This window comes from Canis lupus, chromosome 35 (assembly GCF_011100685.1).
Source record: "Canis lupus familiaris isolate Mischka breed German Shepherd chromosome 35, alternate assembly UU_Cfam_GSD_1.0, whole genome shotgun sequence".
Classification (NCBI taxonomy): Eukaryota; Metazoa; Chordata; class Mammalia; order Carnivora; family Canidae; genus Canis; species Canis lupus.
In genome coordinates, this window is record NC_049256.1 from 23,521,443 (window position 1) to 23,549,327 (window position 27,885).

The following is a 27,885-nucleotide window of genomic DNA, read 5'->3' on the forward strand; positions in this document are numbered from 1 at the left end:
GCCAAATCCAGAACATGGGTCATGCTCATTACTTCAATAAGCCAAAGGTACTGGGAAGGGAAAGGATGGGAATATGGCAGAGGAGGAGATTTGGGACCTTAAACAATTTAGAAACATAACCACCAAATACAATGAGTAGAAATTCTTTGGTTCTTGAACCAAACAAAGTATCTATAAAAGATTTATAGGGGGACACCTGGGTGGCTCAGCAGTTAAGCATCTGCCTTTGGCTCAGGTCATGATCCTGAAGTCCCAGAATCAAGTCCCACATTGGACTCCTTGCAGGGAGCCTGCTTCTCCCTCTGCCTGTGTCTCTGCATCTCTCTGTGTCTCTCAAGAATAAATAAATAAAACCTTAAAAAAAAAAAAAAAGATTTATAGGGGTACCTGGGCGGCTCAGTGGGTTGAGCTTTTGGCTATTGGTTTCCATTCAGGTAATGATCTCTGGGTTGTGTAATCAAGCCCCGCATCAGGCTACATGATAAGTGGAGAGTCTGCTTAGGATTATCTCTTTCCCTCATTCATGCACTCTTTCTCTCTAGTAAAATCTTTAAAAAAAAAAAAAGATATTTATAGACAATCTGAGGAAACTGAATATGGATTTGTTTTTTGTGTAATATAAAGGATTGTTAATTTTGTTACATGTAATAATGGCATTTTGCTTATGTAAGAAAACACTATTTTATTGTAAAGATTCATTCTGAATCAGCTAGAGGTAACTGAGATGATGTCTGAAATTTGTTCTAAAATGCTCCAGCAAAATAAACAATAAATAGGTAGAGGGACAGGTAAAATAAATAAGCAAAATGATGAGAGTTGTTGAGGCTGATAGTTCTGGGATGAGTACATGGAATTTCTCTGAGCTCTGCTTTTTTGTGTGTTCAGAAATTTTCATAATAAAATGTTTTCTAAAATTCTGAAAGAAAATTATTTCCAACTGAGAATTCTGACCTGGCCAAATTTTTAATTAAGTGCAACAATAAAATCATTTTCAAACATGCAAGATAGCAAATAACTCATCTTTCATTTAGAATTTCACTTTTCTCAGAAAACTACTCAGGAGGGTATACTCAATCATAATGAGAAATAAATCATTAAAAGGGAGAACACTGATCTAGGGGATTCAATATATGAGAGTCAAAGATGAAAGAGAAATTACATAGAATACAGAGAAATTACTCTAGACAGAAGCATGCCAGCAGGCTCTAAGTGTTTCTTCCAGAAGACGATTGGAGAATATCAAGCGTAAAGAACATATATATCACAGATTTACATACTGATATGTGAGAACTTGGGGTGGAATTAGTGCTAAATCCCAAGGAAATGAAGCAAATGTATTTTTTAAGATTTTATTTATTTATTTGAGAGAGCGAGAGAGAGGACATGGAGGGGGAGAGGGGGAGAGGGAGAGAGGGAGAGGGAGAAATAGACTCCCCACTGAGCAGGGAGCCCAATGTGGGGCTCCATCCCAGGAACCTGAGATCATGACCTGAGCTGAGGGAGATGCTTAACTGATTGAGTCACTCAGGTGTCCCTAAGCAAATGTATTTTTAAATGATAATCTAAAGTCCTTTTTAAAAAAATTAAATAAATGTTCTATAGGATAACAAAAATAACCATAGCATATTACATGGCTCAGCCATGAATAGTTTTAATATAGTCATGATAACATAGATACAGAATAATGATCTCTCCAAAATTATGATAAAATGATACTAGGAGGAGAAGAAATAGGAAGGATGCATGTGTAGGATGGAGCTACTGGCATATGTATAAAAGAAAACTAAATTGTCATCTTCCAGAGTACAAAACCAACAGAAAACCTTTAAAGTTAAAAAGACAAGAAGCAGTCAAAATATCATGCTAATTAGAATTATGTATGTCCACACAAAAAGTAGTTTCCTCTAAGAAAGTGGTAAGGGGAGAGGGTGACATGGATATGCTGGTTTTACTAACAAGCAATGTAGAAATATTTGACTCTTGAACATATACATGTATGTAATTTTGATTTTAAAAATCAAAACTTAAAGAACTTGTTTAAAAGAGTAATATAAGCCTATTACCTAGACATATGAAGGTAAGTACCAAAATAATCAACCAAAAGAGTTGAAAATGATTATCTCAGGGGAATAAGAAATGTGCAAGTTCAGCTTTGACTTAAAAAAAAATAATAAAAACTAAATAACAAAAATATTAATGAGGCCTTCTGGAGACAGCTTGATCTGATCAAGTAAAACTGGATCTGATCAGGAAAGAAAGGGTTTTATTCCATTTCAATGTGACGGCACAAGCTAATTATTCCTACAACCAAAGTAATGTTTTCCCCTTTGGGGAGAGCCTTGTTATTTCAATTAGACATATATGCACTAACAGGCCCATAAATATTTCTAATTAGCTTGTTTGCTTCCATTTTATGAGACTGCTTTCAAATTAGCACCCACATTCTATAGGAATGGAAGGAGAATATTGGAAGCTTGTAATTTCCGTCTCAAGGAAGGAAGAGGGACAATGGATCGCATGTCCAAAAAGACTACTCATTAGATTCAAGCCATTTATAGCACATGTTATTTGGAGAAACCTACTTGTCAAACTTGGATAAAAGGCTAAAAGTAAATCACAGTTTCAACCAATTATTTTCAGGTCTTCAAACAAACATGATAGAAGGGTGTAGGCAGAGCATTAGGAGAGAAAAGCATGGTGTTCACCGCCCTGCTTCCTCAAGCTGTGATTTCATCTGGCCTTCCCTATTGAAGAGAAACCACAGGGAGCTCTGCCATGACCCAAAAATGGTCCTGGAAATCAAGGATTCAGAAGTGCACCAGAGCCTCAGAAGTCAGAGGAAGTTAGCATTAGCCACCTTAGACCACAGAGGAAATATGCTTCATCTAAAGAGGTCTGTAACCTAAAAACTGCTCAGTAAGTTACTATCACCATCATCAATATCATCATCACAGTTCTGAAACTTGGCTGCATGGATGTGACTTCAAGAACAGAAAAAAATAAAATTCCGACACTACGAGAGGTGAATGGTGGTAAACAATTTGAGGCATTTGCCAAAGCAAATAGCTTCGATGTGGCATGTGATGTTCAAAAAACAATCACTACATTTCACTGAGTAGTAACTATGTGCCAAGCACACTGCTTAACATTTACACACGTTACCTTAAACAATTACAATAATTTTGAAGAGGTGATATCATTAGCCCAGATGAGGCTCTGAGGCTCAGAGAGAGGCAATTGCTTCTCCCAGGTCCCATGAATGGGGTGTAGAGGAGATTGGGTTAGCCCTCCCTCAGGGTCCAAAGCTCTTCCCATCTTGAAATTCTGCCTCTCCTCCACCTGGATAACATATGACAAATAATTTCCCCTATGAACTTTTACAAAACCCACTGTACTATACCTACATAGCCCTTTAACATAGGAAGGACCTATTACTCCCAATTCTTGATTAACAAAATCTTGACTTGGAAATGCTAGGCATGGAGCCCAAGACCACACAGCTAATAAAGAGCAGAGCCAAGACTCCCTCCAGCTGGTGGGGTTCTTACCCATTAGTCTTCTCAGCAATCACACCATCTAGAAAAGATCAGGCCCAGTGTCTATCCTTATGTGGAAGTTCTAAAATGATCCTCCTTTTAGGATTAGAATAAGGTGACCATATAAAACTTAACCAAACAGGAAAATTTTGAGGGTGAGAGGGAATCCATTAGGTATAGTGCTAAGGAAAATATATAAGGAGCCTATCTCAGGCACACCAGGAACCAATGATTCCTCCATCTAGAGAGGGGGCCCTAACCATTACTCCCATCACATTATTCTTCTTTGACAGAGTAGGGAAAATATATTTACCTCAGTTTAACTGTTGTATTTGACATCAGGTTGGAAGACGTTTTTTGAAAAAGCAATGCATGCCTCATGCTTTGCCTTTAAAGTTTGGTGGTTCGCCATTTTCTAGGGGGGGGGGGGGGCGGGTCAGCAAACACTAGTATGTGAGCCAAATTCTGCTCACCTGCCACCTGTTTTTATAAATAAAGTTTTACTGGAACACAGCCATGCCCATTTGTTTATGTGTTGTCTCTGTTTGCATTTGTGCTACAGCTGAGTAGCTACAACAAAGACCATATGGCCCCAAAACCTAAAATATTTACTATCTGGCTCTTTTTAGAAAGTATTTGTCTACCCCTATTTTAGAAAGTAAAATCCAAAGTCCTCAGCACACACGTGAGGTCCTCCGTGATCTGAGGCTGCTTCTGAGGCCGCTTCTGCTTCACCTCTCCACACTCTACTCGGAGCACTGTTCTTATTCCCAGCAGCTGCCCACTTCTTTAGCAGCTCTTGCAACACCCTTCTCAATGTGCTAGGAGTGTCCAAATTCCCACTGTTTGTTTTGAGAAGCACTCTTTTGGGTTGCTGTGAGCATCTTATTATGTTTTGCAATATAATCTTAAGTCATCCAACTTCCCCTATGTTTCATTTTGCCATCCACTAGAAGAAAAAAAAAAGATTTATCACTGGATTATACAGAAAGATTGGCATGCAAGTGTCAGTAAACTATAGAGTGCCAAAACCAGAGAAAGTCTTCATATTAAGAGACTTAACTGTTCAGAATCCTCCCTCAATGTTTGTTCACGCAACCCAAACCCTGACTACCCAAATAAGATGAGAAATGCAAACCGGAGTCTGAATGGCTATTTGGGATTATTTCTGACCCTGGTTCTGACAGTCTCAAAAGGAGCCCATCTCTGTGTCAAACATGGTTCCCTGAAAATCAGAGTGAGTTGCTCCACAAACCATTGTAGCACCTCCATTACTTCCTGAATCCCTGGATTTATGAATGGTTTGTTTTTTTTTACCACCTTCTTTTATACTAATTCCAACTTTTCTTTCTATATCTGTACCACTGATGGCATATTAGTCATCGAGTTTACTGATAACAGTGGGAAGAAAACACATGTTAAAAACACACACCACGCAAACCAAATGGATCTTTAATTTTAGGCTGCCATTCCTTTCATTGAGCTCTTCTCAGCGTTTCCTGCGGTGTGAATAATAACAGAGTGCCTGGCCTGCTTTCTTTTTACAGACGCATGAACTGGCATGGGAAGCATTTATCACAGAGAAAGGTCCTCTCAAAGGACTCACTGACAAAAGGGCTATGAAAACCTACACAGGAAGTCCTATGCCACAAACGGTTATCCAAACTGGTATTCAGCACCAAACACTAATACTTAATTTTGTAGTTTATGATGCTGAGACCTAACAATATAGAGACATATTCAAAATCAAATTTTATGCTGAGTTCAACTGTCCAATTTTCAAATCCAATCTTGGTCAACATGAGTTTAGAGTTGATAGGGAAGGGACATCGTCCTCAATCCCAGAACTCCTGAAACAGGGGCCAGAAAAACCTCCCCCATCCCAGTCCACATCAGGCAGGGACACCTGCAACAGCTTAGAGCTAAGATCAAGAGTTTATTGTAGAAAATTCTCCAACAATTACCTTTACCATGTATTTGTGTGAGTTTCAATATGTACCACCTTCATGGTACATTGTTTCCAAGTTCAGAATTTAACAGGATAACTCATCAGATTCCGGGAAAGTCCATGGAGTCTTCCCACAGGAAAGCAAATATGAAGCTGCCCTGTAGGGATATAGGGATACTTCCAAAGAATTTGGACTCTTACTACAAACAATTATAAATAAATTTGCAATGGCTCGAAGGAAGTAAGACTACACAAGCATGACTGACAAAGGTTTTCCCGGACAAAATCCAGGAGCCATGAAAGAACACATCTGATTTTATAAACATACACATTTTTTTTCTTAAAACATAAGTACTATAATTAAAGTCAAAAGACAAATGAAAAATTGGGTTAGGGGAACCAAAGTTTCTAAATCAGTAAGAACACAACATAGAAGACCCATTTCCTTAATATGCAAAGATCTCTTAAAAAAAAAAAACTCCATAAGGAAGTACACAAAGGAAATAAATTCTAAATGCTCTGGCTATATGGAAAGACACTAAATATCAGTTACATTAACAGAAGTGCAAATTAAAATTATGACATATCTTTTTCATCTATCGTCAGCAATGTTTTATTACATTTGGTACAAGTATGATTTCATATACCTCTGAAGAGGAATTTGGCAATATGTATCAGAAATTTGAGCACAAATGTATATTGGCTTATTTTTATCATTTTTGCTAATAGTTATTGAGTGCTTATTCTGTGTGTATTAACATATATATGTTATTCCCATTTTTCAAATAAAGGCAGTGAAATTTTTCCCTAAAACATGAACGGTGCAGTGCAGCCCGGGAACTGAGAAAGCACCCAGCCTTCAGCAAAGAAGCAGATCAAGAATATGTTTCAAGAAAAAAGATGCAGAAAGGCAAACAGTGTACAAACTCACTACTCTGTAGAATCTAAAATAGTTAAACTTGGGGCATCTGGATGGTTCAACCAGTCAAGCATCCAACTCTGGATTCAGGTCATGATCTCAGGGTCCTGAGATGGAGCCCCATGTCAGGCTCATGCTGCGCATGGAGCCTACCTAAGAAACTCTCTCTCTCTCTCTCTCTCCTTCTCCTTCTGCCCCTTCTTGCACATGCTCAGTCCCTCTCTCTAAAAAAATAAATAAATAAAACAGTCAAGGGACGCCTGGGTGGCTCAGTGGTTGAGCATCTGCCTTTGGCTCAGGTTGTGATCCCAGGTCTGGGAATTGAGTCCCACATCAGGCTCCCTGCCAGGAGCCTGCTTCTCCATCTGTGTCTCTGCTTCTCTCTCTGTGTCTCTCATGAATTGATAAAATATCTTTTTAATAAAATAAATAAAACAGTCAAACTCATAGAAGCAGAAAATAAAATGGTGGTCACCAAGGGCTAAGAAGAGGGGTTTTTGTTTAATAAGTATAGGGTTTCAGTTTTGCAAGATGGAAAGAGTTCTGGAGATATCATGTACAACAATGTACTGTATAATTAACTTTGCTAAGAGAATAGATTTTAGGTGTTCTTACCACAAAAAGAAAGAAAAAAAGAAGGAAAAAGGTAACCATGTGAGATGGATATATTAATTAGCTTGATTTGGTGTTTATTTCAGAAAGTATACACATAGCAAATCAAGTTTTAAACCTTAAATATAAACAACTTTAAATTATCAACTATATTTGAATAAAACTGGAAGGGGAAAAGAAGAGAAGAAGCCTCTGCAATGGACAGAGAAAGGACCAGTAATGCCAAACAAGACAAGCAGCCTAGAGGAGGGAGAGTAATAATAATAGTAGTGGGGAGCATGACTTGTTGAAGGCTTATTCGGTTCCAATATTTGCATTAAATGTTTACATGCATTATCACAGCATCCTCTTAAAAACTCTACAAAGTAGATACTGTGACACTAAAGGTCTGACAGTTCAGAATACAGAAGCCTAGAGAGTCAAATGACTTCAAGTTCATGCTCAGGCAGGTGGTAGAGCCAGGACTGGAATCCAGGTGGATCTGATTCCAGAGTCTGGGCACATAACCATGATGCAGGTCTGCCATTGATGGTAACAGCACTCCAGTGTCACCAGAGCATCAGTCAAGGGACATGTGTTTGTCCCAGAGTTAAGTAGGAAGAAAGAAGTACCAGAATATATAATATGCCTGCCTCCTCTGGTTTTGAAGTTGGGCCAACCAAACATTCCTGTCTGCTAAGTGCATTAATGGGAGGAGCCACATTAATGGCTTCTTAGGGTTGATTCCCCAAAGCAGCTGAGCTATTTGAGGGGATCATCATTTTAGGGACTGCTTCCATACATCACAATTTTAATCTCATGGTCACTACATGAGGTGGTATTTCCTTTTAAAGATAACAAAACAGAAATTCAGAGAAATTGGGTAATTCATTCAAAATTACAAAGTCAGCCAATAATTAAGCTTAGGTGTTTTATAAAATATCTATCTATCTATCTATCTATCTATCTATCTATCTATCTATCTCTATCTGAATGTCTCTCTATCTCTATCTCTGTATATATACAGATAGAGATAGAAAGATATTCATACACTGGGATATCAGCAGGGCCCTCTCCCCAGAGATACACTGCCTTGAGAATTCACAGCAGCCAATCCTTACCTCGCTTTACTTCAAAAATATAACATAAACTTGTCATTTCTTGCTTTAAAAGTTGTGGGTTTTGGTTTTTTTTGTGTGTGTGTGTGTTTTGTTTTTTTTTTTTTACTCTGACATGGTTGACTGATTTATGACCAAATTAACATAAAGTCAAATTGAAACCAAGAGGATTAAATAATGCCTAAATGTCACACAATCAAATCAGTTTTTCTGACTCAAGCCCACTGTCCTGCTCAGAAAGCACACCCTGTGTTACAGAGATTTCCTATTGTTCTCGACATTCAAAGACAGAGGTATGTACATGCTCTCATTTGTTTAATTGTCCTGGTCTCACCTTGTGTTTCATTTTCCAGCTAAGTATTTTATAAATAAATATCTCTCAAGAATTCGACTCACTGAAGTTATATGAATCTCACCAGTGAAAGCAGGGTCATCTTGCTGATGAGTACTTATGATCTTCCCCTCCTTTTTTTTTTTTTTTTTTTTTTTTTATAATGTGGCTTCTGATCTTTCACAAAAGCCACAGCTTGAATCACATTTATAAAAATATCACTGAATTACACCCCTAGGCAGGAAAATTGGTTTAGTAACTCATGATCTCAGCCTCTCTTTCTTTTCAGTGCCTGTTAATTCTATAATTTCATCATATTTTTTCTTTTTTTCCCCTGCATCTGGGGGAGATAGGAAAGGAAAAAGGGGAAAGAGAGCACACAAACCACACCATGATTTTCTGAGTAAATTGAATGAAAGTAATGTCACAAAACTGGGTTATATCCCATTATAGAGACTATCCAGAGCAATAACACAGCCTATGAAGAAGCTGAAAAGCTCCTTCAGAGTGGTCAAAGGGGAAAACAGGTATTGAACCTGATGGGATTTTATCTCTGAAGTGGATGCACAGCTGAAAGTAGCCAAAGAGCGTCGGAACAGTCTAAGTGCCAAATCTTGCAATGCCGACAACATAAAACCACCCTTCATTTTCTAAGCGGCGCTTTCTGTGAGATCTCTATGTGTGTGTCTCTCTCTTCCCCACCTTGGTGTCTTTCTCTCTCTCTGTCTGTCTCTCTCTCTCTCTTTCTCTCTCACACACACACTCAAGTGCAACACTGTATCTCCAACAACCAAGAAAATTTGGTTATTATTTTGGCAATTTTCCACAATGTTTAGAATTACATAAAAATCAATTTGGAATATTGTTTGTACCATTTATTTATGAATAACTGAAAAAGCAATTTAGAAGGTAAAAGCACAAGCCCTACAATTTTTTTGTGTCCCAGATTTCCCTCAGCGCCTAAATCAATGTGCTTTAGTTAAGAATCTAAGTGACAGTTTGTACTATCTTACTGTAAAGTAATAAATAATATAATAAATTTTTACTAAACATCGTCACCAGGATCTATCATACTAATCATGACTACCAGTTCCCTCCACAATTTACTCATGTTCTAAGGTTCATGTCATAGCCCCAAATTCTAGGTCTATCGGCTATGGGTAAAATCCCTTCACAGCAGAACTACTCTGGAGGGTCTCAGACACACACAGTTAATTAGACAAAATTCCATACAGTCACATTGAAAAATCAGATATCATCCTACTTTGGAGAGACTGAACTCTGCATTTTCAAGAATATTCTTACCTATATAGTCTAATAAATTATTTCTAATATTTTTCTAATATTTCTAGTAAAATTTAAACAAAAGATATTTCTATGGACTAAATTTGGAAAAATAACCCAAACACAAAGTTAACTATTTCCTTTTACTGGTAGAGTCTGACCTGTTCTGTTTCAAATATAAACCTCAAGTTTTATGGTTATGGGTACCTACTAAGCATTAAAATTTATTTTATATCCTCTTTGAATAAGATTATCATTAATCATAACTCTGGGTTTCCTGAAAAAACTAACAAACTTTCATTTATTTATAACTTTCTTCCCAGAGTATTCCCTAGAAAGAATTGAGTATGTGACTTTTATATCTTTTTTGTTTGTTTTTCAGATTATTTCAGAGCTTGAACAACAGGGCATTATTTTAATTGTGCTCATCATGAACACATGCTAAGAAAAACAGGAGATGTCTGTTCTTGGCTCCTTTTGCCGTCCTTTATCAGTGTCTTTATGGAATCAAATGCCCCATCTTGAGGTAGGGAATGGGACTGAAGGGAATGGGACTTCCCATTTTGTTATTTTCCATCTATTAGTTACCTCTAAATTTCATTGGTTGATGAGCTTTATCAGCTCCCAGAAATGATTATATTTTAGTTGGAGTTGGAAGAATGTTGCCTCACTCAAATAAACCACCTAAAGTATGCTCCAAAGTATAAACACTAAAAAGCTCTTAAGCAAAAATATTCCATGCAAGAGCCATGAGTCAAATGGTCAACTTATCCTAGCCTACCAAGAGAAGTAGTTCTTTCTTCTTTTCTTCCTTTCTCTCTGTTTCTCTGTCTCTTTTTTTCTTTTTTCAATGTATACTTACTATTCTTTTAGTGTCTACACCATGCTGGGCATTGAGGATACAAATTTGAAAAGGTCAATACCAAAGACTTGCAGAACCATCCACTGGATGATTTTTGCTTAAATAAGAAAGCTCCTCTACTCAAATTTCTGGTCATTCTGATATCCTCTAAAAAACAAACTATTAAACATTATCAACCAGCTATTGCAAACCATAAACTGACATCCACTTAGCAGGGAAAAAAATGTTTACTTAGTTTTGAAAATAAACTTACTTGATACATTTTTGGTTTTCCCCTGAAAAACAGTGTGTGTTAAGGTGATAAATTTATGATCCTAACAATTTATCAGCTTTATCAGCAGGTATTTTATTTTCTTCATTTTTCTTACTATAAAAAGGCAATCCTGGGTCATATTATCCTTTGTGAGTGAGTGACATGGCAAACAAAGCCTTTCAAATGGGATGCCAGCTACTATTCCAGCCTCCTGTCTCATCACTTCCTCCCACCAGCCCTTCTCCACTTTGTCACCTCATTTAAAACCATCTGTGTTAAAGTCACCTAAGATCATCTGTGCAAATAACTCAAACATTTAATACACTCATGATTTTGAGCAAGTAAAACTTCTGCTTCCTGTCCCTTTTCTGTTTACTTTGAAAAAAGCTCGCCTATCCTTTATGTTTGAAGTCAAATGCTACCTTCCCTATGTCATCTTCCCTGATACCCTCAACATCCTAGCAGAGTCCATCACACAGGCATAAAGCATCCACAGGCACCACCCTAAATGGCCATGCAGAGGTATCTGCACATTTCTGAACCCGTGGGTGAGATCTGCATATGGATTTTTAAGCCAGAGGGGTTTCTTTAATTGTTGTTTTCTGCTTTGCTGTGTTTTGCTAGTATGTTTTGATGTAGTGTTTTGTCTGAAGCTTATAATTTAGGAAGCAAATCTACACATATGACATATGATGGGGAAAGCAAATATAACTTGGCATCTAAGTAACTTCTCTAGTTTTATAAGAAGAGTTCATGAAAATGATATCAGAGCCTATCAAAAGAGGAGCTGCAAGTAACATCTAAGGCAATAATATTAAGGGACATAGGGGTTAAGTGCTGATTCTGGAAGCCAAGATAATCACAGCTACCTAAATAGGAACCTTACCATGCATGGTCCAAAAACACTAGACAGATTGACAAATACAAATAAATCTATACACGTATCATAGTTTCAACATATATGGATTTAAAAATCACTACAGTTTCAAAGTTCCTGTATTTAGAAAAATAAATACCAATTTTCAGCAAAGCTTTCTCTAAAACTCCCACCACAGCCCATTCAAAATGAGAGGAGGCGGAAAGAAGAAAAAGTATTCAGAAAAAGTGTGCAGAAGATGGAGGAGTTCATTCAGGTAAAATCACCCTAAATGATAAAATACCAATAAAGGGTATGGGGTAGGACAGGGAAGGGACTTAAAATTGGATGCTGTGCTGAAGGAAACAGCCTCAAAAAGAAACACTCTGGAGGAAGATGGGATAAAAGGGAAGGAAGGATGTGCCCACTGGAGAGTGGCAAAAGGAAAAAAATGAAGGTCACTTTAGGATTCATCCAGATGATATTTTAAAGGGAAAAAATGAAGGACACCCTGCACCCTACTGCCCCTCCTTGCCGTACCCCCAGGCCACCTATTAAAGAAAGTGCAATATTCTACAATGCCAGAAGGTGGCAGCCTTGGACAAGAAATCTGGAAAACCAGCATGCTGCCAAACCAAAGCAACCTATAGATTATGTAGTTTTCTCCTATACAAAGCTACTGTTAAAAAAAAAAAAAAAAAAAAAAGAGGAAAGGAAAAAGAAAACAGATAATCAACATTAAAACTTCTAGCTGATAAAATTCTCCCAAATATTATACTGGATCTAAAGGAACCTAACACAAGCAAAACTGAATCATCACACGTGCTATGGTAAATACAAAAAGACACGTAAAATTCGAAATTCGAAATCGAAGAGTCAAAATGAAGTATAATATAAGAAGAAATGAAATAAAATTTGATTGGTTTCAGGAAAGAAACAGAGGAGGTAAAATCATAACATAAAGCTCAGTTATATGATGCCTACGTAATTTTTAATATAGAGTTGAATGAAGGTTTAATGCGGAGCATTGAAGAAAAGCAGGAAAGCAACAAAGAGAATAATTTTTTTTATAAAGAAGTAAAAAGAGAGAAATTGGTTGAAATGGAAATTAGGCAACGAAAAGTCAACATAGGTATAAGTGGAGGCTCTAAAGAAAGAAAACAATGCAGTGAAACAGAACCACTATTTTAAACTATAATTCAAGAACACTTTCCAAAAATAAAAGAAGACCTGAATCTACATATTATAAGAGCTAAGTACTTAGAAAATTGATCTAGAAAGATCAATTCTAAAATTTCTCCTAGTAGAACTATTCAAATTTAGAAATTAAAAAAAAAAAAATCATCAGGGCTTCCAGGAAGAATAATTTACAAGGGCAAGAGAATTTGGCATCATATTGCTCATAACCAATATGTAAAACAAGGCAGGAATGAAGTGGTCTTTTGTAAGATGATTAAGAAAAGAAACTGTGAACCAGTAATTTTATATTCAACTCTGCTATCTTGTAAGTATCAGAGCAATAGAATTAGAGTTTAAATTTGCAAGGACTAAGTGAATGCTCTATCCATGAGTCCTTCCAACAGATGAGTGCCATCCAACCAAGAAATGACTAAAGAAACTTAGCTAAAGTCTTCATATTTCTAAAGAGTAAGAATAAGGAATACAGTGCATATCATACTCCAATTATACTTAAAGCAATAATCAGAAGAAAGTCCATAGGCTAAAATACTTCTACAAATAAAATAGTGTATATAAATTAATTATACTGGTAAAAGACCATATATATATTTAATTAATATTTAATCTAACAATAAAGATAGGAACAAAGGTGGCAGAGTATATAAATGATGAAGGTTCTGACAAAGTAGAATTTGGCAATTACCATTTTTACAAAGTAAAACTAGAGGGAAATAGAGAAAAGTGGAACTAGGTCATTGGTCCCATCAATAAGTGGGAGTCACTGGGTACCATGAAAAACTGGCAAACTACATAACAAAGGTTAATCACACAAAATAAAAAATATACATACCAAATCATATGACATAGTCAATGCAACTGAATGGTCTGAACTCATCTATTAAAAAGAAAGAATTTTCCACTTGACTCCCAAAGAAAACACCAAATATACACTGATTACAAAAGACACACCCAAAGCAAATTCAATAAAGCTAAATGTACAGGGATGGACAAAAGTATACAAGGCAAATGGAAACAGTAAGAAGGCAAAGGCTGTAATATTAACATCAGATAAAATAGAATTCCATCAAAAAGCACCACCATGATCAATCACACTACCGGGTATTTACCCAAAGAATACAAAAACACTAATTCAAAAGGATATATGCACCCAAATGTTCACTGCAACATTATCTACAAGAGCCAAATTATGCAAGCAGTCCAAGTGTCCTTCAACTGAAAAATGGATAAAGAAGATGTAGTATATATATATGTAATGGAATATTACTTAGCCATAAAAAGGAATGAACTGTTGCCATTTGCTACAGTATGGATGGATCTAGAGAGTATTATGCTAAGTGAAATAAGTCAGTCAGAGAAAGACAAATACTATATGATTTCACTCGTATGTGGAATTTAAGAAACAAAACCAAAGAATATCAAGCAAAGGGAAAAAACAGAGTAAGGGAAAGACAGGCCTCTTAACTCTAGAAAACAAACAGATGATTCCCAGAGGGGAGGTGCGTGGGGGATGGGAGAAACAGGTGAAGGGGATTAAGAGTACATTTATCACGATGAGCACTGAGTAACATATAGAATTGTTGAATCACTATCTTGTACACCTGAAATTAATATAAGACTGTAAGTTAAATATACTAGAATTAAAATTAAAAACTTAATAAAATTAAAAGGATAAAAAAGCACTAACAAGATCAAGAAGGCCACTCTTTAATACTAAAAGACAACTCCTTTTTGAAAAAAAATACTTATGAATATAAAGCAACCACTTTGGTAAAAAAGAAGCTACAAGAGACGTCAGTAGACATGTACAGAAACATGAATAATATAAAGATTTTATCATATTATTCTCGGAAAAATCAAGATGACAAAAATAAACATATAGAAAAACTAAACAACATAACCAATAACATAAAATTTTTTTGTATATATCTTTTTATTGGAGTCCAATATGCCAACATATAGCATAACATCCAGTGCTCATCCAATAACATAAATCTTATGGATATATATTGAATTTAATACTCTGACAACATAAAATACAACTTTATCTCAAGAGTACATAGAACATTCACAAAAATTGTCATATATTAAAAAGAAAGCACCAATAAATTAACAAAATGTAAATAATATACAAAGGGTGCAGTCAAGCTACAATTATATTAATAACAAAAATGTTTTAAAGATCTACCACTTGGATTTGTTTTCTATTAAATAACTTGGCTAAAACAAAAACTAAAATGACAGGATTTCTAAAGAATACTTTTTATAATAAACAAAAGAATGAAAACAAATGAATTAAATGCCCAACTCAAAAACCTAAAAGGGAAAAGTAAACCAAAACTAATAAAATTAAAGTAAATAATAAACATTCTTTTGCTATTTAATTTCTGCTCTGATATCATACTATATACATTATTTTCTTGGTTTTTAGATTTTATTTATTTATTTTAGAGAGAGATAGAGAGAAACAGCATGAGTGGGAGAGGCAGAGGGGGAGAGACTCCCTGTTGAGCGTGGAGCCTGACTCCAAGAGTTAGATGCTTAATGAACTGTCACCCAGGCACTCCTATTACTTTCTTAATGTAATAAAATATTGTGGCCCCTGATGGTTCAAGTTAAGTGTCTGCCTTCTGCTAAGGTCATGATCCCAGGGTCTTATGATCCAGCCCCGAGTCTGACTCCCTGCTCAGCAGGGAGTCTGCTTCTCCCTCTACCCCTCTCCCTGCTCTGACATTCTCTCTCTCTCAAATAAATAAATAAAATATGAAAGAAAGAAAGAAGAAAGAAAAAGAAAGAAAGAAAGAAAGAAAGAAAGAAAGAAAGAAAGAAAGAAAGAAAAGAAAGAAGGAAAGAAAGAAAGAAAGAAGAAAGAAAGAAAGAAAGAAAGAAAGAAAGAAAGAAAGAAAGAAAGAAGAAAGAAAGAAAGAAAGAAAGAAAGAAAGAAAGAAAGAAAGAAAAGAAAGCAAGCATTGAAACAATGAACATCTTTAAAAATCATAAAGTGCTCCTCTGTAGATTTCTATGCAAATAAATTCACAGAGCTCAGTGAAGAAGATATTACAGGAAAATACAGTCTACCAAAATAGACCTCATTAATTGATCATTTTCTCTGTTTCTACTCTCCAAATTGGAATGATTTATACTTAATTCCAATTCAGGGAGTAGAAGCAGAGAAAATCAAGAAAATATCCCACAACAAAGCATCAAATATAGACTGCTTCGTAGGGAACTCTGTCGAATTTTCTAAGACCCAATGCTACATATTTTTTTCATGGAATACAAACTATAAAGAAGCTTCTAAATTCTACTTACGAAACAATTACAATACTGATATCTGAACCTAAAAAAGATGGAACAAAAGAGAAATTACAAACATCACATATGAATACTGGTGAAATACCCAAAATAAAATATTAGCAAACAGAAACCTGTCCCACCTTCTTCCTATGTTTATTGAGATATAACTGACTTACAATATTATGTAAGTTTAAGATGTACGAGTGTTGATTTAGCTATACCTGCATTATGTCACCTAATTACTATCTTTCTTCTGTTGAGAAAATCTAAGATTCCTTCTCCCAGCAACTTTGAAGTGCTTATTACAATATTATTAATTATAATCACTATGCTCTACTTTGATCCTCAGAACTTATTTACCTTGTAACTAGAAAAGTTTACAATTTTGACAAACATCTCTTCCTTCCCTCTATCCCTCAGCCCCTGGTAACTACCAGTCTAGTCATTTTCTATGAATTTGACTTTTTAAGATTCCACATATTAGTGATATAGCATCAGACTTACTTCACCTAGCATAATGTCCTCAACTTCCATCCATGTTATTGCAAACAGCAGGATGAACTTATGGCTGAAAAATATTATTCTGTGAGGTGGGTGCGGAGGGGGGGTACAATTTCTCTAACTATTCATCATCTGTTGATGGATACTTAGTTGTTCCAATATTTTGGTTATTGTGAATAATGCTGCAATGATCATGGGAGTGCATATATCTCTTTAAGATGTTGTTTTCATTCTCTTCATGGAAATATACCCAGAAGTGGGATCGCTGGACCATGAGGTAGCTCTATTTTTAATTTTTCGAGGAACCTCCACTCTTTTTTCCACAATAACTGCATCAATTTACGTTTTCATCAGTGGGGCAGAAGGATTCCCTTTCTCCACAGCTTTGCCAAACTTGTTATTTCATCTTCTTTTTTTAAGGTTTTATTTGAGAGAGAGAGAAGAGGGGTGGGCGGCAGGGGCAGAGAGAGGCAGACTACCCACTGTGTGGGAAGCCTGACATAGGGCTCAATCCCAGGACCCTAAGATCAGGACCTGAGCTGACAGCAGATGCTTAACCAACTGACTCACCCAGTCATCCTGGCTATTTCATCTTTTTGAAGGTAGCCATTCTAGCAGGTATGAGCTCATTGCATTTCCCTGAAGATCAGTGATGTGAAGCACCTTTTCATGTACCTATTGGCCAATTGTAGGTCTTATCTGGAAAACTATGTAGTCAGTTCTTCTGCCCATTTTTTAATTATATTGTTTTTTGCAATTTAGCTATGTAAGTTCCTTGTATGTTTTGGATATTAACCACTTACCAGATTTGCAAATATTTTCTTCCATTCTATAGCTTGCTTTTTTCATTTTGTTGATGGTTTCCTTCACTGTGCAGCTTTTTCACTTGGTGTACTCCACTTACTAATTCTTGCTTTCTTGCCTTTGCTTTTGTTGTTGAATCCAAAAACTCATTGCCAATGATTCATGTCAAGAAGTTTATCCCTATGATTTCTTCTAGGACTTACATGATTAATGGTATGTTCAAGCTTTTAATCCATTTTGAGTTGTTTTTTGTGTATGATGTAAGAAAGTGTTCCAGTTTCATTCTTCTGCATGTGGCTGTCCAGTTTTCCTAACACCATTTATTGAAAAGACTATCCTTTCTTTTTGTATATGCTTGGCTCCTTTGTTATAAATGAATTGATCGTACATGCATGGATTTATTTCTGGACTCCTATTCTATTAATCTATATGTTGTTTTTATGCCAATACCACACAGTTATGATTTCTCTTTCTGCTAGTTCATTATTAATATACAAAAATGCAACCAAATTTGTATGTTGATTTTGTAGCCTGTAAATTCACTCGATTTGTTTATTAGTTCTAACATTTCTGGTGGAGCATTTAAGGTTTCCAAATATAATATCATGTCATTGGCAAATAGGCACAGTTTTACTTTGATTTGGATGCGATTCATTTCTTTTACTCATCTAATTGTCCTGGATAGGACTTCATGTGCAACTATGTGGAATAAAAGTGGCAAAAGCAGGCATCCTTGTCTTACTCCTGATACTAGAAAAAAAACTTTCAGCATTTCACCATTGGGTATGATGTTAGCTCTGCGCTTCTCTTATATGCCATGTTGTTATCATGGCATATAAGGTATCATGTTGAGGTAAATTCCTGCTATACTTACTTTGAGAAGTTTTATCATAAATGGATGTTGAATTTTTTCAAATGCTTTCTCTGCATTTGTTGAGATTATCATATGAATTTATATCTAATTTTGTTAATGTGGTGCTTCACATTTATTGATTTGCATATGTTGAACCATCCTTACATCCTGGAATTAATCCCATTTCTTTATGGTGTACGATTATTTTAATGTATTCTTGAATACTATCACTAATGTATTGTTGAATACAATATATTGTTGAATATTTTGCTAATTTTTTGTTGAGCATTTTGTATTTATGTTCATCATGAATATTGGCCTACTATTTTCTTTTTCTGCAGTTTCTTTGTCTGATTTGGGGTATCAGATTAATCCTGGCCTCATTTAATATATTTTAAAGTATTCCCTCCTGCTCTATTTTTTGAAAGAGTTTGAGAATTGTTTTTAACTTTTCTTTAAGTTACTGGTAGAATTCACCAGTAAATGCATCTGGTTCTTCTACTATTGGGAGGTTTTTGATTACGTACTCAATCTCCTTACAGATTTTCTCCTTCTTTATAATTCAGGCTTGGTATATTATATGTTCCTAAGAATTTATCTATTTCTTCTACATTGTTCAATTTGTTGGTGTATAATTGTCCACAGCAGTCTCTAATGATCCTTTGTACTTCTACAATATCAGTTACAATGTCTCTTCTTTCTTTTATAACTTTGTCTACTGTTTTTTTCTTAGTCTAGCCAAGGACTTGTCTATTTGTTTATATTTTTTAAAACAAAATTTTTAATTATTTACTGTCTTTTTAGTTTCTATTTCACGTATTTCTACTCTGATCTTCATGATTTTTTCCTTCAATTAATTTTGGCCGTGGTCTGTTCTTCTTCTCTAAATTCCTTTAGGTGCAAATTTAGTTTGTTTATTTGAAATCTGGATTTTGTCTTACAAAGTCTTTGCTATATCTCATAAGTTTTGGTATATCATGCTTCTACTTTTATTATCTCAAGATACTTTGTTTTCTCATTTTATTTCTTCTTTGACCCATTGATTGGAGCATATTGTTTAATGTCTACATCCTTGTGAATTTTCTGGTTTTCCTCTTGATGAGGGAGTAAAAGGCTAGCTGAGGACAAAGCATGACCTAATACCCTGCAAACTCCTCCCCCCCCCACCAGGTGAGATATGTGTGACATTCCTCAGGCACTCCTGGCTGCCCTAAAGCTAAGGAAAGGAAAAACAAATAATGAACTTATAGAGATCACATTCCTGCAAGACAAAAGTCTCCCTCAGTTTACAAATTTCTTAGTAATTTACAAGAACAAAGCATTTTTATCAATAAACTAGATTCCACAAGGAAATGTATATACAATTAAATGTCCTTATTACCTGTAGCCCATGACAGATACTTGAAGTGGGCAGACTGTCTCATTCCTCCAGGAAGCCTCCAACTGTCTTCATGTGAATGCCTGTCTAGAGGGAAAACAAACCTTAATTTAACAATGGCAAGACCTCCAATATCTGTAAATCCTCTTTAGCATATGAAAGTTCTTTTGAAACTTCCCTTTTCCTTAGCTCCTCCAACTCCCAGGTATATAAACAGCCACCCCTCACAAGCCTGGGGCAGCAGCTCCTTCTGCCCACAGGTCCTGTCCTCCTGCTCTAATAAAACTACCATTTTGCACCAAAGTTGTCTCAAGAATTCTTTCTTGGTCATTGGTTCCAGACCTCACCTGAACAAACCTCATCTACATTCCAAAACTATATCAGTTCCACTGAAATAATCTGCTGATAGTCTCAGAGAGGATTCCTTGTATGTAATAAGTTACTTTTCTCTTCCTGCTTTTAAGATTTTCTTCTTGTTTGTAACTTTTATGATGTAATTAAGATGTATTGTGGTGTGGGTGTCTTTGGATTCAACTTTTTTGGAACTCTGTAAACTTCCTAGATCTGGATAGCTATTTCTTTCCTCAAATTAAAAAGTATTCAGCCATTTATTCTTCAAATACATTTTCAACCCCTTTCTCTCTCCTCCTTCTGAGAGCCTTATAATGTAAATACTGGTCCACTTGATGTCCTATAAGGCCCTAGGCAATCTTCACTCTTCTTTATTCTTTTTCTTTTTGTTCATCTGATTGGATGCATTTCACTACCCTGTTCTTGAGTTTGCTGATCCTTTCTTCATTGATCTATCTGTAGTAGAGCCCCTCTACTGAATTTTTCAGTTCAGTTATTGTATTTTCAGCTCTGTGCTTTCTATTTGGAACTTTTTGCAATTTTTCATGTCTTTGTTGAAATGCTCATTTGGTGAGCACCTTTATGATCAGTATTTTGAAGTCTCTATCAGGTAAACCATTTAGCTCCATTTCATTTAGGTGAGTTTCTGGAGCTTTATCTTGTTCTTGTTTGGAACTTATTTCTGTTTCTTATTTTCCTCAACACTCTGTGTTGGTTTCTGCACATTAAAAATAATAACCACCTATCCCCATCTTGACAGAGTGATCTTGTGTAGATGAACCCTGTCAATCAGCTTGGCCTGAGCTCATGGTTTTCTTAATCCTCTGTGATTTTCAAACTACCCTTCTTTGTTCTTGGTGCTTCCTAGTAGTTAGGAGTGTGCCAAGACCAGGCAGTTTCCCAAAGGAGAGGACTACAGTCACCACCTTATTGCAAACCAGTCCCTCAGACAACAGCTGGGAAAGTATGCAGTTGGGTCCCTTCCAGGGAGAAACTGAAAGATAGGTGGTTTTGCCTGCTCCCTCTACAGTTGGGCTGGGTTAGCAGCTATGGAGTGGTGCCCCTGCACCCTTTAAAAACTTCTGACAGAGGGAGGGGAAATATGGCGGAAGAGTAGAGGTCCTCGACTCACCTGGCCCCACAAACTTACCTAGATAACTTCCAAAACATCCTGAACACCTATGAATCCAACCTGAGATTTAAAGACAGAACAGCTGGAATGCAACAGAGAGAAAAATTTTCGATTCTAGCGAAGTAGGAAGGTGAAATAAATAAATAAGGAAGGAAGGGAAAGGAACCATGACTAGCAGGAATATAGCAGCAGAGCAACAAAGCTTCTGAGGCAAGAAAGCCCAGCCCTGGAGAGGCAGGAACTTAAAAATCCCCGCCTAGAGTATTCCCTGACAAAAAAAGTGCTAAGTAGGGAAATCAGACAAAATGACGGGAGGGGCAGTGAAGCCTCAAGATTCCTGGAATCACTGTAAGAGAAAGGGTACCCAGGGAAAGCTCACTGCAAATCGTGGGCCAATCTCAGGAAAGGGTTGGAGCGCTGCAGCCCTCGGGGCATTTGGGAGAAGCCACTGGGTTAGGTGGGCCGGAGCTGTCTTCACCCTAGAGGCTGGCAATGGAAGGAAGTGGCTGTGTCCCATTCCCTTTGGAAGAGGCAGTCCCCAGGATTATGGATCCAGTAACACAGGGCCCAGGATCCTAGGGCGCCCAAGCAGACAAAGCCCATGATCCTGCATTCCCCCGGGCCAGGCAGAAGCAGGGAGGGCACAGAACAGCTAGAACTCTCCTGCCACAGGGCGCCCCCAAGCTGCACAGATCAGTGCACCCGTGCTGGACCAGGACCATCTAGTCCAGTGCAGACTGGGAGCTGCAGGTTAGGTGGAGCTCGACTCCAGAGCTGGAAATCTGGCCACCATCATTATGTTTTTCCTCTTGATTTCACCTTGTACCTAGGAGAGGTGGGGCCACAGGGAACAAAGGCCTCACAGGATAAAAAAAGTCACACTGAGCCCAGCACCTGGCAGGGGACAGGGCATCTCTGCCCAGGCAAAGATACCTGAAAATCAGCATAGCAGACTCCTCCTCCAAAAGAACTGCTGGAAGAGCAAGTTTATTGACCAAGCAGCACTGGAAAGCTCCAGGACTGAGGGAAAATAGTATATAGAACTAGAGGGTCCCTGGTTGTTTTTCCATTACAAATCATTTTTATATAAGACTAAAAACTTCCAATATTTTTTCCCTTTTCCCACCTTAACTACAATATTTTACCAGCTCTTCATTTTTAAGTTTTTTTCCTTTTTTACTTGCATATTTCTACAATTACATGTCTTAGATATATTTTCCACTTCTGGATCACTTCAACATAATCAATTTAACTCTGGTAAATATATAAGATATGGGTATTTATTTTTTATTTTTTCTGCCTCATTTTGTTTTACAATGGTGGAAGTTAGTACCTTCTAGAACACAACCAACATACACTCAGAACCAAGTGGAACACTGTGTTGGTTCATTTTGTGAGATTATATTCTCTCTTCCTTCCCATCCTGCCACCCTCCTTTATCTTGTTTATATTTGGTGGTCAAAGTTAGGGCTTCTATAAGTATTTCTGGTTTATATAAATTTGGGACTGAGCATCTTCTAACATACAGAACAAAATACACTCCAAATCAAGAGAATCACCCTGTAGAATCCCTCAGGCAGACTACATGCTCTCTCCACTACCACTTCTACACCACCAACATCCCTTAGCCTTTTCTCTCTTTCTCTCTATTTTTTTTAAGATTTTATTTATTTATTCATAACAGACAAAGAGAGAGAGGAAGAGCACAGGCAGAGGAAGATGTAAACACCATGCTCGGGGTCCACTGTGGGACTCGATCCTGGAACCCCAGGATCACACCCTGAACCAAAGGTAGATGAGCTTGAGCCACCCAGGCATTCCTCCTCTTTTCTTTACTTTTTTGTTCTTTTACTTTTTTCTTCTTGTTTTCATTTTTTGGCTTTTAATTTAAACTGCTTTGTTTTGAAATTTGTTTTTCACTTTAGTGGTCATTTTATTTTATTTTATTTTATTTTATTCTGTTTTTTGGTTTTGTTTTGTTTTGTTTTGTTTTGTTTTTTTGTTTTTTCCTGGTCTGTGACCTCTTTGGAATCATGTAGGTTGTATTTACTTGAGTAGTGGTTGGTATTTTTTACTCAGCCCACTCATACAGCCACTCTGTACTAGACAAAATGACTAGAAAGAATTCACCACAAAAGAAAAAACTGGAAACAATACTCTGTCACAGAGTTACAGAATTTGGATTTCAATACATGTCAGAAATTCAATTCAGAAGTACAATTCTAAAGCTTCTGGTGGCTCTGGAAAAAAGCATACAGGACTCTAGAGACTTCATTATTGCAAAATTGAGATCTAATCAGGCCAAAATTAAAAATAGATTAAATGAGATGCAATCCAAACTGGATGTCCTAACTGCTAGAGTTAATGAGGTGGAGGAGAGAGCATGACTAACATAGAAGACAAGTTGATGGAAAAAAGGAGCTGAGGAGAAAAGAGAAAAATGATTAAGAGTCCATGAGGAAAGGCATAGGGAAATAAATGATGGCTTGAGAAGAAAGAATATACATTTAATTGGGATTCCAGAAGAGGCAGGGGCGGGGGGGGGAGCACAAAGTATATTTGAACAAATCATAGCTGAGAACTTCCCAAATCTGGGGAAGGAAACAGGAATTCAGATCCAAGAGATAGAGAGGACCCCCCAAAAATCAATATAAACTGTTCAACACCTCGACATTTAATAGTGAAATTTGCATGTTTCAAAGATAAAGAGAAAATTCTTTTTTTTTTTTTTTTTAAGAGAAAATTCTTAAAGCAGTTCGAGACAAGAGATTTTTAACTTATATGGGGAGAAATATCAGATTAACAGCAAACCTCTCCACAGAGACCTGGCAGGCCAGAGAGGGCTGACATGATATATACAGGGTAGTAAATGAGAAGAATATGCAGCCAAGAATACTTTATCCAGCAAGGCTGTTGTTCAGAATAAAAGAAGAGATAAAGAGCTTCCAGAGTAGGCAGAAACTGAAAGAATATGAGACCACCAAACTGGCTCTGCAAGAAATATTAAGGGGGACCCTGTAAAAGAAAGAGGAAGCCCAAAGAAACAATCTACAAAAACAGGGACAGGACTGAATAGGTATTACGATGACACTAAATTCATATCTTTCAATAGTTACTCTGAAGGTGAATGGGCTAAATGATCCCATCAAAAGACAAAGGGTTTCAGACTGGATAAAAAAGCAAGACCTATCTATTTGCTGTTTACAAAAGACTCATTTTAGAACTAAGGACACCTCCAGCCTAAAAATAAAAGAGTGGAGAACCATTTACCATTCAAAGGTCCTCAAAAGAAAGCTGGGGTAGCAATCCTCATTTCAGATTAATTAAAGTTCATACCAAAAACTCTAGTAAAAGATGAAGAGGGATACTATATCATACTTAAAGGGTCTTGCCAACAAGACCTAAGAATCAAGAATATTTATGCTCCTAATGTGGGAGCTGCCAAGTGTATCAATCAATTAATAACCAAAGTAAAGAGATACTTAGATAATAGTACACTAAGAGTAGGAGACATCAACCCAGCACTTTCAGCAAATGACAGATCTTCTAAGATAAACATCACCAAAGAAACAAGGGCCTTACATGATACACCAGACCAAGTAGATTTCACAGACATATACAGAACTTTCCATCTGAATGCAACTGAATACACATTCTTCTCAAGTGCACATGGAACTATCTCCAGAATAGACCACATCCTGGGTCACAAGTCAGGTCTCAACTGATACCAAAAGACTGGGATTGTCCTGTGCATATTTTCAGAACATGATGCTTTGAAACTAGAACTCAATCACAAGAAGAAATTTGGAAGAACCTCAAACACATGGAGGTTAAAGAGCATCCTATTAAAAGATGAAAGGGTCAACCAGGAAATTACAGAAGAATTAAAAACATCCATGGAAACTAATGAAAATGAAGATACAACCATTCAAAATCTTTGGGATACAGCAAAAGCTGTCCTAAGAGGGAACTACATCACAAAACAAGCCTCCCTCAAAAAATTGGAAAAAACTCAAATACACAAGATCAACTTGCAACTAAAGGAACTGGAGAAAGAACAGCAAGTTAAACCTAAAACAAGCAAAAGAAGAGAGATGATAAAGATTCAAGAAGAACTCAATGAAATAGAGACTCAAAGAACTGTAGAACAGATCAACAAAACCAGGAGTTGGTTTTTTGAAAGAATTAATAAGATAAACCCCTAGCCAGCCTTATTAAAAAGAAAAAAGACTCAAATTAATACAATCACGAATGAAAGAGGAGAGATCACAACCAATACCAAGGAAATACAAATTATTTTAAAAACTTATTATGAGCAGCTATAAGCCAACAAATTAGGCAATCTAGAAGAAATGAACATATTTCTGGCAAAACCACAAACTACCAAAACTGGAACAGGAAGAGGCAGAAAACCTGAACAGGCCAATAACCAGGCAAGGGAATTGAAGCAGTCATCAAAAACCTCCTAAGACACAAAAGTCCAGGGCCAGATGGCTTCCCAGGGGAGTTCCATCAAACGTTTAAAGAAATAATACCTATTCTACTAAACCTGTTCCAAAACATAGAAAGGAAGGGAATATCTCCAAACTTGTTTTATGAGGCCAGCGTTACCTTGATTCCAAAACCAGACAAAGACCCCACCAAAAAGGAGAATTATAGATCAATATCCCTGATGAACACAGATGCAAAAATTCTCAACAAGACCTAGCCAATAGGATCCAACAGTACATTTAGAGGATTATTCCCCATGACCAAGTGGAATTTATCCCCAGGATGCAAGGGTGGTTCAACACTTATAAAATAATCAACGTGATAGATCACATCAACAAGAGAGAAAAAAAGAACGATATGATATTCTCAATAGATGTAGAGAAAGCATTTGACAAAATATAGCATCCATTCCTGATCAGAACTCTTCAGAGTGTAGAGGGAACATTCCTCAGCATCTTAAAAGCCATTTATGAAAAGCCCACAGCGAAATATCATTCTCAATGGGGAAAAACTGGGAGCCTTTCCCCAAAGATAAGGAACACGAAAGGGATGTCCACTCTCACCACTGTATTCAACATAGTACTAGAAGTCCTAGCCTCAGCAATCAGACCACAAAAAGAAATAAAAGGCATCCAAATTGGCAAAAAAAAAAAAAAAAAAAAAAAAGCCAAACTTTCCCTCTTTACAGATGACATGATATTGTATATAGAAAACCCAAAAGATTCCACCCAAGATTGCTGGAACTCATACAGCAATTTGGCAATGTGGCAGGATATAAAATCAATGCCCAGAAATCAGTGGCATTTCTATACACTAACAAAGAGACTGAAGAAAGAGAAATTAAGGAATCAATCCCATTTACAATTGCACCCAAAACCATAAGGTACCTAGGAATAAACCTAACCAAAGAGGTAAAGGATCTATAGGCTAAAAACTACAGAAAACTTCTGAAAATAATTGAGGAAGACACAAAGAGATGGAAAAACATTCCATGCTGATGGATTAGAAGAATAAATATTGTGAAAACGTCTATGCTACCCAGGGCAATTTACACATTCAGTGCAGTCCCTATCAAAATACTATGGACTTTCTTCAGAGAGTCGGAACAAATAATCTTAAGATTTGTGTGGAATCAGAAAAGACCCGGAATAGCCAGGGGAACACTGAAAAAGAAAACCAGAGCCAGAGGCATCACAGTGCCAGATTTCAAGCTGTACTACAAAGCTGTGATCATTAAGACAGTGTGGTACTGGCACAGAAACAGACACATAGATCAATGGGACAGAATAGAGAACCCAGAAATGGGCCCTCAACTCTATGGTCAACTAATATTCGACATAGCAGGAAGGAATATCCACTGGAAAAGGACAGTCTCTTCAATAAATGGTGATAGGAAAATTGGACAGCCACGTGCAGAAGAATGAAACTAGACCATTCTCTTACACCATACACAAAGATAAACTTAGTGGTTGAAAGATCTAAATATGAGACAAGAATCCATCAAAATCCTAGAGGAGAACAGAGGCAGCAAGCTTTTTGAACTTGGCCACAGTAACTTCTTCCAAGATACATCTATGAAGGCAAAGGAAACAAAAGCAAAATGAACTATTGGGACTTAATCAGGATAAAAAGCTTTGCACAGCAAAAGAAACAGTCAACAAAACTAAAGACAACCTACAGAATGGGAGAAGATATTTGCAAATGACATATTCGATAAAGGGCTAGTATCCAAGATCTACAAAGAACTTATTAAACTCAACAGCAAAGAAACAAACAATCCAATCATGAAATGGGCAATACATGAACAGAAATCTCACAGAGGAAGACATAGACATGGCCAACAAGCACATGAGGAAAATGCTCCACATCACTTGCCATCAGGGAAATACAAATCAAAACCACAATGAGATCCCACCTCACACCATGAGAATGGAGAAAATTAACAAGACAGGAAACCACAAGTGTTGGAGAGGATGTGGAGAAAGGGGAACCCTCTTGCACTGTTGGTGGGAATGTGAACTGGTGCAGCCACTCTGGAAAACTGTGTGGAGGTTCCTCATAGAGTTAAAAATAGAGCTACCTTATGACCCAGCAATTGCACTACTGGGATTTACCCAAAAGATACAGATGTAGTGAAACACTGGGACACTTGCACACCAATGTTTATAGCAGCAATGTCCACA

The 27,885-nt window shown here is 36.8% G+C and overlaps 1 long non-coding RNA gene across 3 annotated transcripts in view; it reads right to left on the reverse strand.

The window, feature by feature from the left end:
* Positions 1–27,885, reverse strand: part of LOC111094009 — a 156,768-nt gene that overhangs the window by 56,582 nt on the left and 72,301 nt on the right. For 2 of the 3 annotated variants that reach the window (XR_005384395.1, XR_005384396.1), the window contains exons 4-5: positions 19,732–19,815; positions 16,208–16,235 (exon numbers count right to left, since the gene is read on the reverse strand). This is a non-coding gene — a long non-coding RNA (uncharacterized LOC111094009). The remainder of the gene's footprint in view (positions 1–16,207; positions 16,236–19,731; positions 19,816–27,885) is intronic. The other variant, XR_005384397.1, reaches the window with a different exon arrangement.